The 15,049-nt window shown below is 41.7% G+C and overlaps 1 non-coding gene across 1 annotated transcript; it reads left to right on the top strand.

Annotated features, from left to right (window-relative positions):
• The first annotated feature begins 3,915 nt into the window (after window positions 1–3,915).
• LOC145071668 (small nucleolar RNA R71) lies at window positions 3,916–4,022 on the top strand. The gene has a single exon (XR_013690675.1). It is a non-coding gene; the product is annotated as a small nucleolar RNA R71 (small nucleolar RNA).
• The last annotated feature ends 11,027 nt before the right edge of the window (window positions 4,023–15,049 follow it).

Here is a 15,049-nt window from a genome sequence, read left to right as displayed (position 1 = left end):
GTGGTCAAAAAGTCGAATTTGGGATTGATTGCTAAAGTTGATACCCCACGCCATTTGATCTTGTAACCGCCTCATCTCAGCATTGTACCAATCCATTGGTACTTCATCATTGTCTACCGGAATCACCGGCGGTTCCTCCTCTACATCACACTCTCGCCTCGATTGGACCCTCCTTCCCGGCGCCTCGGGACCAACAACAGGATCATCATGCGGGATAGCATAATGACCTCCACCATAGTCCTCAACGATCCTAGCCCTCCAAAAAAGAATGGGATTGAATGGAGGGTTAGGAATCATAGTCATCAAATTCCACGCGCCACGAGTCATCAACCCAAACGAATTGGCGAGTCATGTGACAAACATACCACCATTAATCTTCGATGTCTTGCGGTCTTTGACCGCACCCTCCGCTAAATATGAAGCCAAACACCAAGGAATATTGCAGAAAGTGTCGGGTGTGATAATGCTCCATAAGTAAAAGACATCAAGGTTAGAAACCTTGCCATCATCCTTTCTTTGGCTAATGGTGGTGGAAATAAGGCAATGAATAAGGCGGTGTGTAGGCGACCGAATGCTTCCCTCCTAGGCTGACTTCGGAATGTACACTTTGTTGGTAATCGTATTTCACCAACCCGTGCTCGTCACTCCATCGGGGAACACCTTGTGAGAGCGTTCCATAAATGCACGGAAAATAGCGGTCGAGACCAATAACCGGTCATAAATACCCATCCGACAAGCAAGATCAACCACAGAGCACTGATGAAACTCGCCCCCAAGACAGAAACTGACACTCGTCGGGTGATAGCAATCATCTCCCCCATGAAAAGATACTGTGGAGAAAAATTCCAGGCAAAGCTCCCGGTACACCGGCTCTTGAATACGAAAGACCCGGCTCCACCCATCGCAAACCATCGTCTCCCCCTCATAAGCAAACTCATTTAAAAGATAAGGAGCCAACTCCTCTTCATAACACACACTTTGCAACCAACCCCAATCAATTCTGTTGGGCACGTAAATTTCTTTCTTCCTCACTTCAGCTAATTTCTTCTTCCATCTCGTCATGGTTGAAGCGGATTCAATTTGAGGGAAATTTAACCAAGGAAAATCTCCTTGGCGTCCACTGGAACCTTGTCCCCTGTGAAACATTGTCCCTGCAAAACAAAGAACATAAAACCCAGAAAACACAAAAAATCATCAAAACATATCACGCTTGGGTCCCCGACTCGACTCGTCGAGTCCATGAACGACTCGGTGAGTCGCAAGAACTGCGCGAGTCAGCCGGCGAGTCGGTCAAAATTCAACCATGAAATCTCAAAATTAACTCAAGGGTTTTGTCCAGGGATGTGTCTATAAGGTATTAGGGCAAGAATAATCATCCAAAACAACATAATTTATGAGAAATCAAAACCCTAGAAATTCACTATGCTTCAAAATCGGGTATTATATGAAATTATTACCCTAGATCATCTAAAAACCATGCTTTTAACAGAAATTAGGAAGAAATTCAGTACCTTTTGTGATGGAAATTGAAAAACTTGAAGAACAATTGAAGGAGAGGATGAATGCCTGAGAGAAAGAGTTGGGAGGGAGGCACACGGCGACTGAGTTGTGAAAAAAAACTGATTTCATTAGGGTTAACACCCTAGTTACCGGTTGTAAAAGTAATTTCATTATTATTGTTTTCTGTAAATAAAACCGACTCGTCGAGTCAGGGTCAGACTCAGCGAGTCAGGTCGCGATTTTTAAAACTATCTGGAATATGAATCGACTCGTCGAGTCATGGTCAGACTCAGTGAGTCTTTTGCAAACAATTCAAAAATTATAAAATTTTGCTATTTATTTAGAAAAGAAAATTTATTCCACCCCACACTTAGTCCATACGCACTCTCAAGCAAACATGTCCGACGAATTGGAAGATTAAAATTCTAAAAAAAATCAAACAAAACTAAAAAGGTAAAAGAAAGCAAACTCTAAATAACGGGTTGCCTCCCGCCAAGCGCTTCTTTTTAAGGAGTCGTTAGCTGGACTCCTTCCCATCTACGTCTCGTCATCTTCCAGCACCGGGAATTCACGCCTAATCTTTTGTGGTTTGTACTTTGTCTTGTAAGCATGAATCTTCTTTTTGTAAGCCCGTTTTAATTCCTCTCTCTTCTTTTTTACAGCATCATCCTCAGCTGCTTGGGCTTCCCTTCTCCTCTTTTTCTTCGTCACCCCATTCTTTTCACCATCTCTTGCACCTCCTTTTCCTCAAACTTAATTACTCCATATTTTGTGAAAATTCATGCTCTAGGTTTAGTAATGAAAGGTTGATCAGCCTCCACTCTCCTTTCATTTGCCCTCTCCTCTTTTTCTGTGCTTACCCCATCTTCAAGCGGAATTGCATCAAGACATGCTATATGGACATGTTGATCTTTCGTGTCCATTTCTCCTTCTGTTTTTTGTTTTTCTAGAGAATGATGAAAAATATCCAAGTCCAGCTTATGCAGAGAACTAGCAACAAGCAGATCTAAGTCGTCCAAGTTGCTGACAGTTTCGACTGGACTCGTCGAGTCCAGGAAAGTGACTCGGCGAGTCAGATCGTATTTCACCATTTCCACTGTGTTTTCCGAGTTGTCTCCTTCTAGTAGCTTTTCTATCTCCTCCAAGTCCTTGTTAACATCTCCATCCTCTCCAGAAGGTAGCAAAAACTTGCTTGGATCTTCTTCTTGCAAAAGTGCAAGTTGTTTTTGTAGTATCTCGTCATCCAAATGGATAAATGAGATCTCTTCTTTTCTTTCCTCTTCTTGCTTGGCTTCTGGTACAGCTCTAAATATTTCTGACTCGTCTCCTAATCTTAACGTTAGTGTAGACTCACATACATCAATTAACGCACATGCGGTGTTTAAAAATGACCTCCCCAAAATAATCGGAATTTCGGGGTCTTCTTCCATATCAAGCACCACAAAGTCTACTGGAAATATGAACTTGTCGACTTTAATAAGAAGATTCTCACAAACGCCTCGTGGATGAATTGTTTTCTTGTCTGCCAAATGGATCTTCTGCCTTTTCGAGTCTATTAGAGGGACTCGGCGAGTCTGGTCGGGTTTAGCTGGAGCCGACTCTTCTGCCTTTTCTGTCTTCCTCTTGGAGATCCTCTATGCATGTGTGAAAAATTCTTCATTACTGGAGGTCACTGCACTCACATTCTCCATTCTCGGATTGGTTTCGGTATTACTTGGAAGTTGACCCGGTCTTCTTTTGTTCACTTGGTGCGCAAGTTGTCCCAGCTGTTTCTCAATGTTGAGAATGGATGCCTGCTGATTCCTTAGCATATTTCTGGTCTCGTGTATTGCAGCATCGTGATCATTGTGTCTCTTTTCGGACGCGACTATGAATCTAGTAAACAATTCTTCTAAATCGGCCTTCTTTTCCACTACTGGATCTTCCTTTTGATAATATCCCCTCTCCTTCTGCTTGTATTTCTCCTCCTTAGCCTTCTTGTACTCTTCGTATGGGAGCCATTCCTTCTTCGGTTTCCGCCAATTCTCGTCGTATCGATCGCCACTTGAATAGAATACTTGAGCCTTCTCGTTTCCATTTTCATCCAAATCACAATCCTTTGTGAGATGGGGCCCTCTACAATTCTCACATCCAACCCGAATAGCATGGATTGTTTGATCCATTTTTGCCATCCTTCTATCTAGACTATCGAGCTTAGCTATCACCGCCGCCATGCTATCATTTGTCGAGTTCACTACCCCCCGACTTACTTCGTTTCTTGGATTGTGGTATTCTCTAGAGTGCTTAGAGAATTCTTCAATTAACTCCTTGATTACCGGGGGCGCCTTCTTCGTGATCGGGCCTTGAGAATCGAGCAATTGCTTTGTGGTGACATTGACTCCATCATAGAAAATGGAGATCTCTTGTTGGCTATTGAGGTCATGGTGTGGGCAATTTCTAAGCAAACCTTTGTATCTTTCCCAAGCTTCATAAAGAGATTCTACGGGTTGTTGCTCGAAGTTGGCAATGGCTTTCTTTAGCTTGGCTATTTTGGAGGGCGGGCAAAAGTGGTCTATGAACTCTTCTTTCATCTTGGCCCATGTGGTGACCGATCCGGGAGGAAGTGACTTTAGCCAATCCTTTGCAGCTCCTTTGAACGTGACTGGAAGCATGCAAAGAAGCTGGGTCTCGCGTGGAACATTCGGTACATTGATATAGTCAACCACATCATTCACTTCGTCTAAGTTCTTGTAGGCGTCTTCGTGATCCTTCCCATAAAAAGGAATCTCCTTGAGTTGAGCGAGAATATGGCCTTTTAGTTTGAAAGTAGCGGTTGCGGGAATTGCAGGCTGCACAAGTCCCGGGCCGGTGTCATCGCGCATCCTCTTCTTCCATTCCCCCATGGGGACTTCATTGATATTAGCCATGGTGATAGCTAAATCGTCTTCAAACTCGGATTCGTGCTCGTATGTGGGCTCATCTTCTTCCTCGGTCTTGTACTCGATATCTTCTTGAATTGGGTCTCCGATTGGCAAAGAGGCATTGGATGCTCCTTATTTGCTGCTCCTCTTCTTGCTGAAAACAGACTTGAGGTTTTTGAGTGTTGAGTTCTTTGAAGAAGCGGATTCTCCAACGGTTTTGCCTTTGCTCCTCCTTAGTGTGGATTCCGAGTCTTCAAGAGGAGGGACCAGAGGTGTATCAGATCCTCGGGTCATGAAACAACTGTAAACAAAACAAAAAACGCGTAAAAAGAATAAAAATAAAATAAAAAATTAAAACTGTAACACCGATGTACTCGCCGAGTCTGCACGAGTGCACTCGGCGAGTTCAACGCAAAACCAGAAAAAAAATTTCTAGTTACTTTAAAAACGGATTTTTATTAAAACTTATTCTACTTACTGAATTACCTTTTAAATAACTTTGTGTAAGATAAATCACACACAAAGGATAGATTAAATAGAATTTAATAGTTAATTTTAGAACCGTTCCCCGGCAACGGCGCCAAAAACTTGATGTGTGCATACTCACTTAGTTTTAAACCTACTTTTAATTATAAAATAAATACACAAAGGCAGTGGACCTATCAATTGTGGTATAGTTAAATAAGTAGGGTGTCGAACACAGGGAACGGTAAATTAAAACTAAAAACTAATTTTATCTAAATTAATTAATAAGTAGGGGTTTTCTCTAGTTTTACAAGACTAGAAACTTGCTAACTATTACTTAATTTAAAAACTAGAAAACAACGAATTAACTAGATTCAATAATGGGAAGGAACTTCTGTTTAGCTCAACTCAATTGATCCTATAGTTGATTTCAAGGTAATGGTGCAATGGATTAATTCTTTTGTTGGTTACCGATTCAAGTGACTAGATTCGCATTCACTACACTAATCCTTAGCAAATAAACTAACTTAAACAGTGGCCAGTTGTCTAATTTAATAAAATTTACTAGACTAATTATTCGGTTAATTTAGACTTGCAATAGTTAACTAATTTGGTCTTTTAATTAACCTCTTGTTGATGGTCATCACACAAGCTTGCACATGAATTTACTCAATTTTCTTATTAACTCTAGTTTCATGTTCATTAATCCTAGACATATGACAAAGTGGTCACATAGCATATGAGGTTGATAATCAATAGATGTTCATGCTAATCAATTATCTTCCTATTAACAGAAAATTAATTATTATTCACACACAAGGTTCTTTAGCAAGCTAAAATAACAAAAATCACCAACTTAGAATTAATCCTACCAACAATCAAACCATAGTATCAATTTTGTATCCCCAAACAGAAGTCAAAAGGGTTTAGCTCATAATTGAAGTAAATAACAGCAAACAAACAGACTCTAATTGTTTAACCATAGCGACAAAACAAAAGATTAAGTAGAATGATGAAATTTGCCTCAAATCTCCTTCGGAATTGAATTCTAGCTTATAACTTTGTCTTCTAGGGTTTTACTGACTTCTTAATCGCAGCTAAACTCTTCTGAATCGTTCCAGAATCCTCCCCAATCGTTCTGAGGAGTTATCTTTATATTTACGAATCGATTCGTCGAGTCAGGTGCCGACTCGTCGACTCCATCTCTCAATCCCCGTATTGTGATAAGTCTCTAGGTTTCCAAGTCTTTATCTTCTCGAATCTTCGCTTGGACTTGCCGAGTAGTCGACCTTACTCACCGAGTAGGTGTTATTTTTAGTGTTTTTCTTCTTTGTTCCATTCTCGAGCTCTCAACCGCTTCTCCTGCTTCCTTCTGCTTCCGAGCTTCATTTTTGGACTGAAAATATAATTCAAACACTTTTAAGTACCTTTTGTCCACAAAATGCAATAATTTAGCTAATAAATGAATCAAAATCTATACTTAATATGAACTAAATATGCACATATCAATGATTTACACAATCAACCCATATATTTAGTTAGTCTCCATTTGATCACTTAATTAATTCCAAATTAATTCTTGATCAATACTAATTAAATAACCTTATTAATATATTAGAACTTATAATATATTAACAAACCTTAAGTGTTATTTCTCTCATTTTAGTCTATCCAAATGCATGATGCCATGCAACCCAAATGGACCATGTCGGGTCGGGTCAAGTCTTACCAATTATAGTTATGGACTTAGACATTAATGATGGTTTTTGGTCATAAGAACATCCTATGTGCTCATACAAACCCTAAATGCTTGGATCTAGGTTTCTCTGTTGTACATGCAATTTATCCAAGACTATAAACCCTAGATCTAGCATATTATAATCAATACAGCATATAATTAGGGTTTAGATCATACCTTGATTGTTATATAGCAATAACAATCTCAAATCCTCTAATGTAATGACTTTAGAAAGCTTAGAGTCACAAATGTCACTCCTCTAATGGTTCACAAACACCAAGAGCAAGAGGATGAAGAATAAAAGAGAAGGAGGCTCACAAAAACGTGTGGAAACCCTAGACCATTAGCTTTCCACGTTTTTTGGAGCATAAGGGTTCTATATTGTGACAACCCGATATTTCGAGTCAATGTAATGTAAAACCGATCAAATTTAGGTCAAAATGTAACCTTCCTAAAATCTTATTCGGACTAAATAAAGTAGTAGGAATCATATCAAGGTTTGCGTACATAAAAAGAACGTCCAAATCTGACTTCGTATGAGGAAGTTATGAATTTTTGAAGAAATTCCTTAATCACGTCATTTTAATAAATAAATAATAAAAATACTTTCGGAATTTACCAACGGAATCTAAACGAAAGTTGTAGATCATGGTCTCACCTTCGCGTGGATATAAAGAACGTCAAAAACGGAGTTCGTATGAGGGAGATATGAATTTTTGAAGTTTATTTATAATAAATATAAATTTAATTATAAATTCCCGGTAATATCCGAAGGGGAGTCATCGGATTGGACCGAAGTACGCCTTGCGTACCTTCGTACGCCCCGCGTACTGAGATCGAGGGTCTCGGATCGTCCACGTCGCACTATCCGAAGAATCTAACCCGTCCGACCCGCTGTCCCGTCCGACCCGCCGTCCCATCCGACCCGCGTACCCAGCAACCCGTCCCATCCGAACCAAGGCAGTCGAGGCTTCGGTCATGCATGACGTACGCGTACGCGCTGCGTACGAGCATACGCCCCGCGTTCGGAGGCGGTTCAGCCTTCCTATAAATAGGATGCGAGGCTTTCCGAAAATGTTGCTCATTTCTCTCCTCTCTCTCACAACCTTGTCTTTTTGCTCAAGTCCCCGTTATAACCCGAAGCTCTGGTCTTTTTGCTCAAGTCCCGAGGGTCGATTTTACTCCCGGGATTCCTGAGAATCCTGTGACAACCCTATTTTTCCCAAAAAGCATTATAAACACTCGAAAGCTAAAAACAACGAAATTAACCTCGAAAATAAAGTGTTCAAGTATCTAAGTTGGGATGCATCGAATATTAGATATCATGCCAAGGTTTCCAAAAACATAAAGAACGCTCAAAACCGGGTTACATTGAAGAAATTATAACCACTCGTATATTTACGACGCGACGTTAAAACATTTTTTTGACGTAAAAAGTAGAATCTCAATAAAATGCATTTTTAAGCCTTAAGTATCTAAACAAAAGTCGTAGATCTCGTTGAAAGGTGAACGTACATAAAAGGATCGCCCAAATTGGACCTCGTATGAAGAAGTTACGAATTTTCAAAGTTTCGTAACAGTAGTAGAGGGCTAAAAACTCGGATTGAAGATCGAGTGTTATTTAGCTAACGCAACCTAAACGAAAGTTGAAGATCTCCTCAGTAGTAATAAAACAATAAAAAGACAAACGAAAACCGACGTCGAATAAAGGACCTATGAATTTTTAACGAACTTTAGGAGGCCCGGCCTATTAAAAATATATCATTAAAAATAAAGTCAAAACTAGCCGACGGAGTCTAAAGGAAAGTTGTAGAGCATAATCTCACCTACGCGTGGATATAAAGAACGCGAAAAACGGAGCTCGTACGCAAAAGTTACGGAATTTAGAAGTCGGAAGCAGGGATTACGCCCCGCGTACTCTGGGAGTACGCCCCGCGTACTAGACCCAGAGTCGAGTCCCATCGGCCCGCCCAAGCTACGCTTAACTAGCCAGGAGTCGTAAGCCATGACGCCATATTACGCCCAGCGTAACGACGTACGCGCCGCGTACGTGAGTACGCCCAGCGTACTCCAAAATTACGCCCCGCGTACTCACTCTTCCAGCACTATAAATAGATGGCATGAGCTCGAGTCTTTGCACACCTTTCTCAAATCCCCAGTTACTCTCACACACTTCCAAGCACCAGAGACCATTCCCTCACCTCGGTTTCCGCACTCGAGCCCCCGACGGAAGATTTACGCTGCAGAGATCCCCGAAGATCCCGACGACGCAACCATCCGCGGACGAAGTTCTGCTCAACCCTAGCCTCTCTCTTCGAAACGAGTGAGTTCATACCCCTACTTTTCAATTCTTTTCACGTTTTAGGGGGGGAAATACAAGTACATTACAAATCAAAGTGTTATTTTTATAATATCGTTCTTATAGAGTGTTGATACAAAAATAACTTTATGTTTTAAAGGGATATTATATCACCAAGTTGTTATTACCAAATGGGAACATACTTTTGACAAACTATAATGAGCATAGTATTCAAGTGATTCATACATTTTACATATACATCTCGACAAATGAAATGCTTTCAAAAGAAGTACAGTCTTTTATCATCGTAAAATCTGTTTATACCTAGTAATGTGAGACAGCTTCACGTACGTTCGAGTATGCATTATTAAGTCCTGTATTATATACCATAATCCCTTGTAGGGGGAGCGTGATACTTGTGTATAGATCTATACGGGATTGACAATCCCACACCTAAGCTGTTAGCTACAGCTAGGCCGGCAGGCCTGGGGTGACAAATGTCATAACAGTTCCAACGCCTGAAGAACGTTGTTACAGGCCATCATTGTCAATAGCATGGTTATAAAACTCACATAAAAGTATAAAAACAAGTTAGATTTACGAGATTCATACATGCATTTCAGTTTTCCATTTCATTGTTAATACAAATGTTATCACTATTATTCAAGCATGGAAAACACTAATGCACTCCAACACGGGAAACTTTTCAAATCATCTATAGAAAATATTGGATTTTTCTGAAAACCTCGTTCATCGATTTACTATCAAAAAGTACATACTTTTCAATACAAAACACTTATGAACTCACCAACTTAATTGTTGACACTCTTTCGAAACCACTTGTATTTCTCAGGGAATCAGTAATACAGGTAACTACCAGCTTTTGGAGAAGGAAACACTAAAGATGTTTTATTATTGAACATTTATCATCTCATTGTAATATTCTTTTGCTATTATGTATAACGCAACAACATACGTTTTCATTATATATGTGATGGTTGTGTTACTTTCTTTACAATACTCAATGGTTGTGATACTACGTGAAGTCATCCACCCCCGAATGTTTCCGCCATTCTGGTTTGGGGGTGTGACAGATTGGTATCAGAGCATTGTTTATAGTGAACTAAGTATATCGAACCACATACGATATACAAACTATAAATGCAAAGGGGACCAAAAACCCTCTGGTGAAGCATTTTCATGAACAAAATACATTCTTTTAAAGATATACATTTTTACAAGCATGCATAAATCTCGTATCATAACAAGTTTTACTAAAAAGTATTACGGCAAGTTACGACACTACGATTGAGCCTCGGGGTATGTAATCATGTCGAGAATAAATATAGCCTGATCAACTATATTTATCCTGGATTTGACCAACGTACGTCGAGGAATGGTCGTAGTGGACAACAAGCCGAAAACTTACCAAATACAAAATTGTTCTAGTTTCGCCAAGTTGAAATAGTATAGAAGTATTATTAAAAATAGTTGTACAATAAAAATTATAGTTAAAAATAATAAGTCGCTAAATAGAAATTTCTTTTCTTATAACGTTCTCATACATCTATCCTAGTACAGACAAATGGCCGGGTTCCATTTACCAGGAGATCCCTACTACCCAGACCAAGGCAACGGCGGTTGGATAGAAGAAGACCCGGAGGAAGACCCAGAGGAAATCGAAGAAGAGGTCGAGGAAGAATTCGAAGTCGAAGTCGGAGAGGAGTTCGAAGTCGACGAAGAGATCGTGGAGATTTCTAGCGGGACAGACTCCGAGCCAGAAGTGTACAACCCTCCCATCCCTCATCCTCCCGTAATCAGACTAGATCAACCGGGACCCATCCCCATCTGGGGAAGCCACCTCTACTACTGGAGCCGCCAACAAGGTGTACGCCCTCCATTCGGCATGTGTCGGGATTTTTACAACGTCAGTGGGGGAGGCTCAGCAGATCGAGCACTTCCTATCGTCGTGAATGCTATAGCTAACCAGAACTACCAGGCGGACCAACAAGCAGCCAGAGTTCGTGAAATCAATGCTGCTACCCAAGGTAACGCCGCTGACATCCGCCGTTTGGAAGGACTACATGAGAATACCCAAATCTACACGGGAACACTTCAGAACCAAATGATAGTGGCTCTGGCAGAAATAAGAGGGATGAAGGAACAACAAGCGGATTTTGAGAGGCGACTAATGGGAGTCAAACGGTCGGATGCCGAGTCTAGCTCCAAACGCCGCAAATAGAGCTTGTTCGATGCCCAACAATTTTGTTATAGATTAGGATTTCGGATAAAAGTTTTTCCTTTATTTTCCCTGTTGTATCCGTAATCGGAGATCTCTAGGAGGATCAAATTTTTCCCGAACAAGATATGTAATGTAACACACCTCAAGTGTGACCTATATGAATGAATATGAAGTATTTCTTATTATATACCTCTCAAAAATTACGAGTTTTAAATTTCTATGCCTACCTCGAAACCATAAACTAAAATCAAAACAAATAACAACTAACACACGATTGTCAAAACATTAGAAACTTATAATATTCATTCTTATTTTTCTCTACCAGAACATGCCTCCTCGTAGATCAACACGCAGAAACTCAACTTCAACACCAACTCCACCACCTCCTCCAATTATGGACACCGTTATGTTTCAGACTGCTGTAACCGCTGCTGTAACTGCAGCAATGGCTCAAATGAGCAACAACGGATCGGGGGGAGGAACGAACAGTTTTACAAATGGCCAAGGTCAAAGCCGTTCAGGGGTATGCACTTACAAAGACTTCACCAACGGAAAACCTATTCCCTTTTGCGGGACTGGGGGAGTATTGGCTCTATCTCAATGGATAGAGAAAACAGAAGCTGTATTCGAAATCTGTGCATGTCCTGAAGAAAGCAAAGTAAAGTTCGCCGCTTTTACTTTCTCTGAACGCGCCCTGACATGGTGGAACGGCCACGTTCAGACACTAACCCTGGTGGTGGCAAACTCCATGGGTTGGGAAAACCTGAAAAGAATGCTCCTTCAAGAATACTGCCCAAGAGGCGAGATTCAGAAGCTTGAACAGGAACTGTGGAACCTCTCGATGGTAGGATCGGACATAGTTGGTTACACCAACAGGTTCAGTGACTTAATAACACTTTGCCCAGGAATGTTAACCCTGGAGAGCCAGAAGGTTGAGAGATACATTTGGGGACTATCACCCCAACTTCGAGGAAGTGTGCTAGCTTCCAGACCCTTGACTTTCGCCAGCGCCAAGGAACTAGCGCAATCTCTTGTTGATCATGGTGTCTGTCAAGGAGTCGCGGCGATTATGGCTGAACCAACCAAAGGGAACAGCAACAATGAAATCAATGCCAACAACAACAACAAGAAGAAATTTTGGAACAAAAGGAAGGGGCAAACTTCACAAGAACCTTCAAGGAAACAAATGGTTGCGGTTTATGCTGCTACTACCCCCACCACAACTCCTGCTACCTCTGCGCCAACAAAACCATATGCAGGGATTCTGCCCAAGTGCAGCAAGTGCAACTACCATCACCATGGTATTTGTCGCGAGATGCACTGCAAGAACTGTGACAGGAAAGGGCACACAGCCCGTTTCTGTAAAGCACCGGCACGACCAATTACTCAGGTTCCTGGAACTGGGGTAAGCCGGGCATGTTATGGGTGCGGAGAGACTGGACACTTCAGGAGGGATTGTCCCAAGGAAAGGAATATTAGCGGTGTGGGGAGAGTGCTGGCAGTAGGACAGAGAGAAGCAATAGCGGACCCCACGGTGGTTACGGGTACGTTTCTACTCAACAACACTTATGCATGCATACTTTTTGACTGCGGTGCGGAGAGAAGTTTTGTGAGTCATAAATTCAAACACCTACTTAATCAAGAACCCCAACCACTCAATAAAATATTCACTGTAGAAATGGCAAACGGTAAAACAGAACACGCAAACGATTTATACGTAGGGTGCACACTAAATTTAAACGAGCACTTGTTTCAAGTCGATCTTATGCCCATTTCCATAAGAAGTTTCGATGTCATCATCGGTATGGACTGGTTGAGCCTTCACCATGCCGATATCCTTTGCCACGAAAGGGCTGTTCGCTTAAATCTGCCAAACAGTGAAACTCTTGTCATTTATGGCGACAAACCTAGTTCAAGTTTACAAATCATTTCCTGTATTAAAGCACAAAAGTATCTTCGTAAGGAATATCATGCCTTTCTAGCCCACGTAGTAGACAAGAAACGAGAATCGAAAAACATTAAAAATATTCCGGAAGTCTGCAACTTCCTGGATATTTTCCCAGAAGATCTTCCAGGAATCCCACCGGAACGTCAAGTCGAGTTCAGAATCGACTTAATCCCCGGGGCTACCCCTGTAGCAAAGTCGCCGTACCGTTTAGCTCCAGCCGAGATGCAGGAACTATCCAGTCAATTAAACGAGCTGCTAAGCAAGGGATTCATCAGACCAAGTTTCTCACCATGGGGAGCGCCAGTCCTATTTGTGAAGAAGAAGGACGGATCCTTTCGCATGTGCATCGATTATCGGGAGCTAAACAAACTCACAATCAAGAACCGATATCCCTTACCGCGCATAGACGATCTATTCGACCAACTGCAGGGGGCAAGCTACTTCTCAAAGATCGATCTAAGGTCTGGTTATCACCAACTACGAGTACTGGAAGGAGACATCCCCAAAACGGCTTTCCGAACACGTTATGGTCACTACGAATTTGTGGTAATGCCCTTCGGATTGACGAATGCTCCAGCAGTGTTCATGGACTTGATGAACCGAGTATGTCGTCCCTTCCTGGACAAGTTCGTGATCGTGTTCATAGATGATATACTCATCTATTCAAGAAGCCAGGAAGAACACAGCAAACACCTCCGCCAAGTATTGGAAACATTAAGGGCAGAGAAACTTTACGCAAAATTTTCCAAATGTGAATTTTGGATTCGGGAAGTGGATTTCCTAGGACATGTTGTAAGCAAAGAAGGAATACACGTGGACCCCTCCAAAATAAAGGCAATAGATAGTTGGACTACTCCAAGAACCCCTACAGAAATCCGGCAATTTTTGGGACTCGCCGGGTATTACCGAAGATTCATACCGAACTTTTCAAAGATTGCCAAGCCACTTACCACCCTAACCCAGAAGAATGTGACCTTCGACTGGGGAGAAAAACAAGACAGTGCATTTCAGACACTAAAGCGAGCCTTATGTAGTGCGCCCATCCTAACCTTGCCAGAAGGAACGGAGGACTTCGTGGTCTATTGTGATGCTTCAAACCAAGGACTTGGGTGTGTCTTAATGCAAAGAGGGAAGGTCATCGCCTACGCCTCAAGACAACTAAAGACGCACGAAGTGAACTACACAACGCATGATCTTGAGCTAGGAGCAGTCGTCTTCGCTCTGAAGATATGGAGACACTATCTCTACGGCACAAAATGTACCATCTTCACTGATCATAAAAGCCTCCAACATATCCTCAACCAGAAGGAACTCAACATGAGACAGAGGCGATGGGTAGAACTACTAAGTGATTACGAGTGCGAAATCCGATATCACCCCGGAAAGGCTAATGTAGTGGCTGATGCACTCAGTCGGAAGGAGTACTCAGGTCGCCGAGTGAAATCCCTAACTATGACAATCCATTCACACCTGTTCACGCAAATCAAGGAAGCCCAAATAGAAGCCTTGAAAGCCGAAAATGTGACAGGAGAAGCCCTAAGAGGAATGGATAAGAACATTGAGACCAAGAACAACGGAATTCGTTATTTCATGGATCGAATTTGGATACCGAAGTTTGGTGGATTCAGAGAAATCGTTATGGACGAAGCCCATAAAACACGATACTCCATACATCCCGGCTCCGATAAGATGTATCTCGATCTCAAGAAATTGTACTGGTGGCAAAACATGAAAGCCGAAATTGCTACCTACGTAAGCAAATGCCTAACATGTGCCAAAGTCAAGGTGGAATATCAGAAGCCCTCGGGTTTATTACAACAACCAGAAATACCCGAATGGAAGTGGGAGCGGATAACCATGGATTTCATAACAAAGTTGCCCAAGACAACAAGCGGACTCGACACCATTTGGGTAATTGTCGACAGGTTAACTAAGTCAGCACATTTCCTACCGATCA

The sequence above is a fragment of the Lactuca serriola genome, chromosome 8 (genome assembly GCF_051521515.1).
Source record: "Lactuca serriola cultivar US96UC23 chromosome 8, Lser_US96UC23_V15, whole genome shotgun sequence".
NCBI lineage: Eukaryota > Viridiplantae > Streptophyta > Magnoliopsida > Asterales > Asteraceae > Lactuca > Lactuca serriola.
This window is presented reverse-complemented; position numbering and strand designations above follow the sequence as displayed.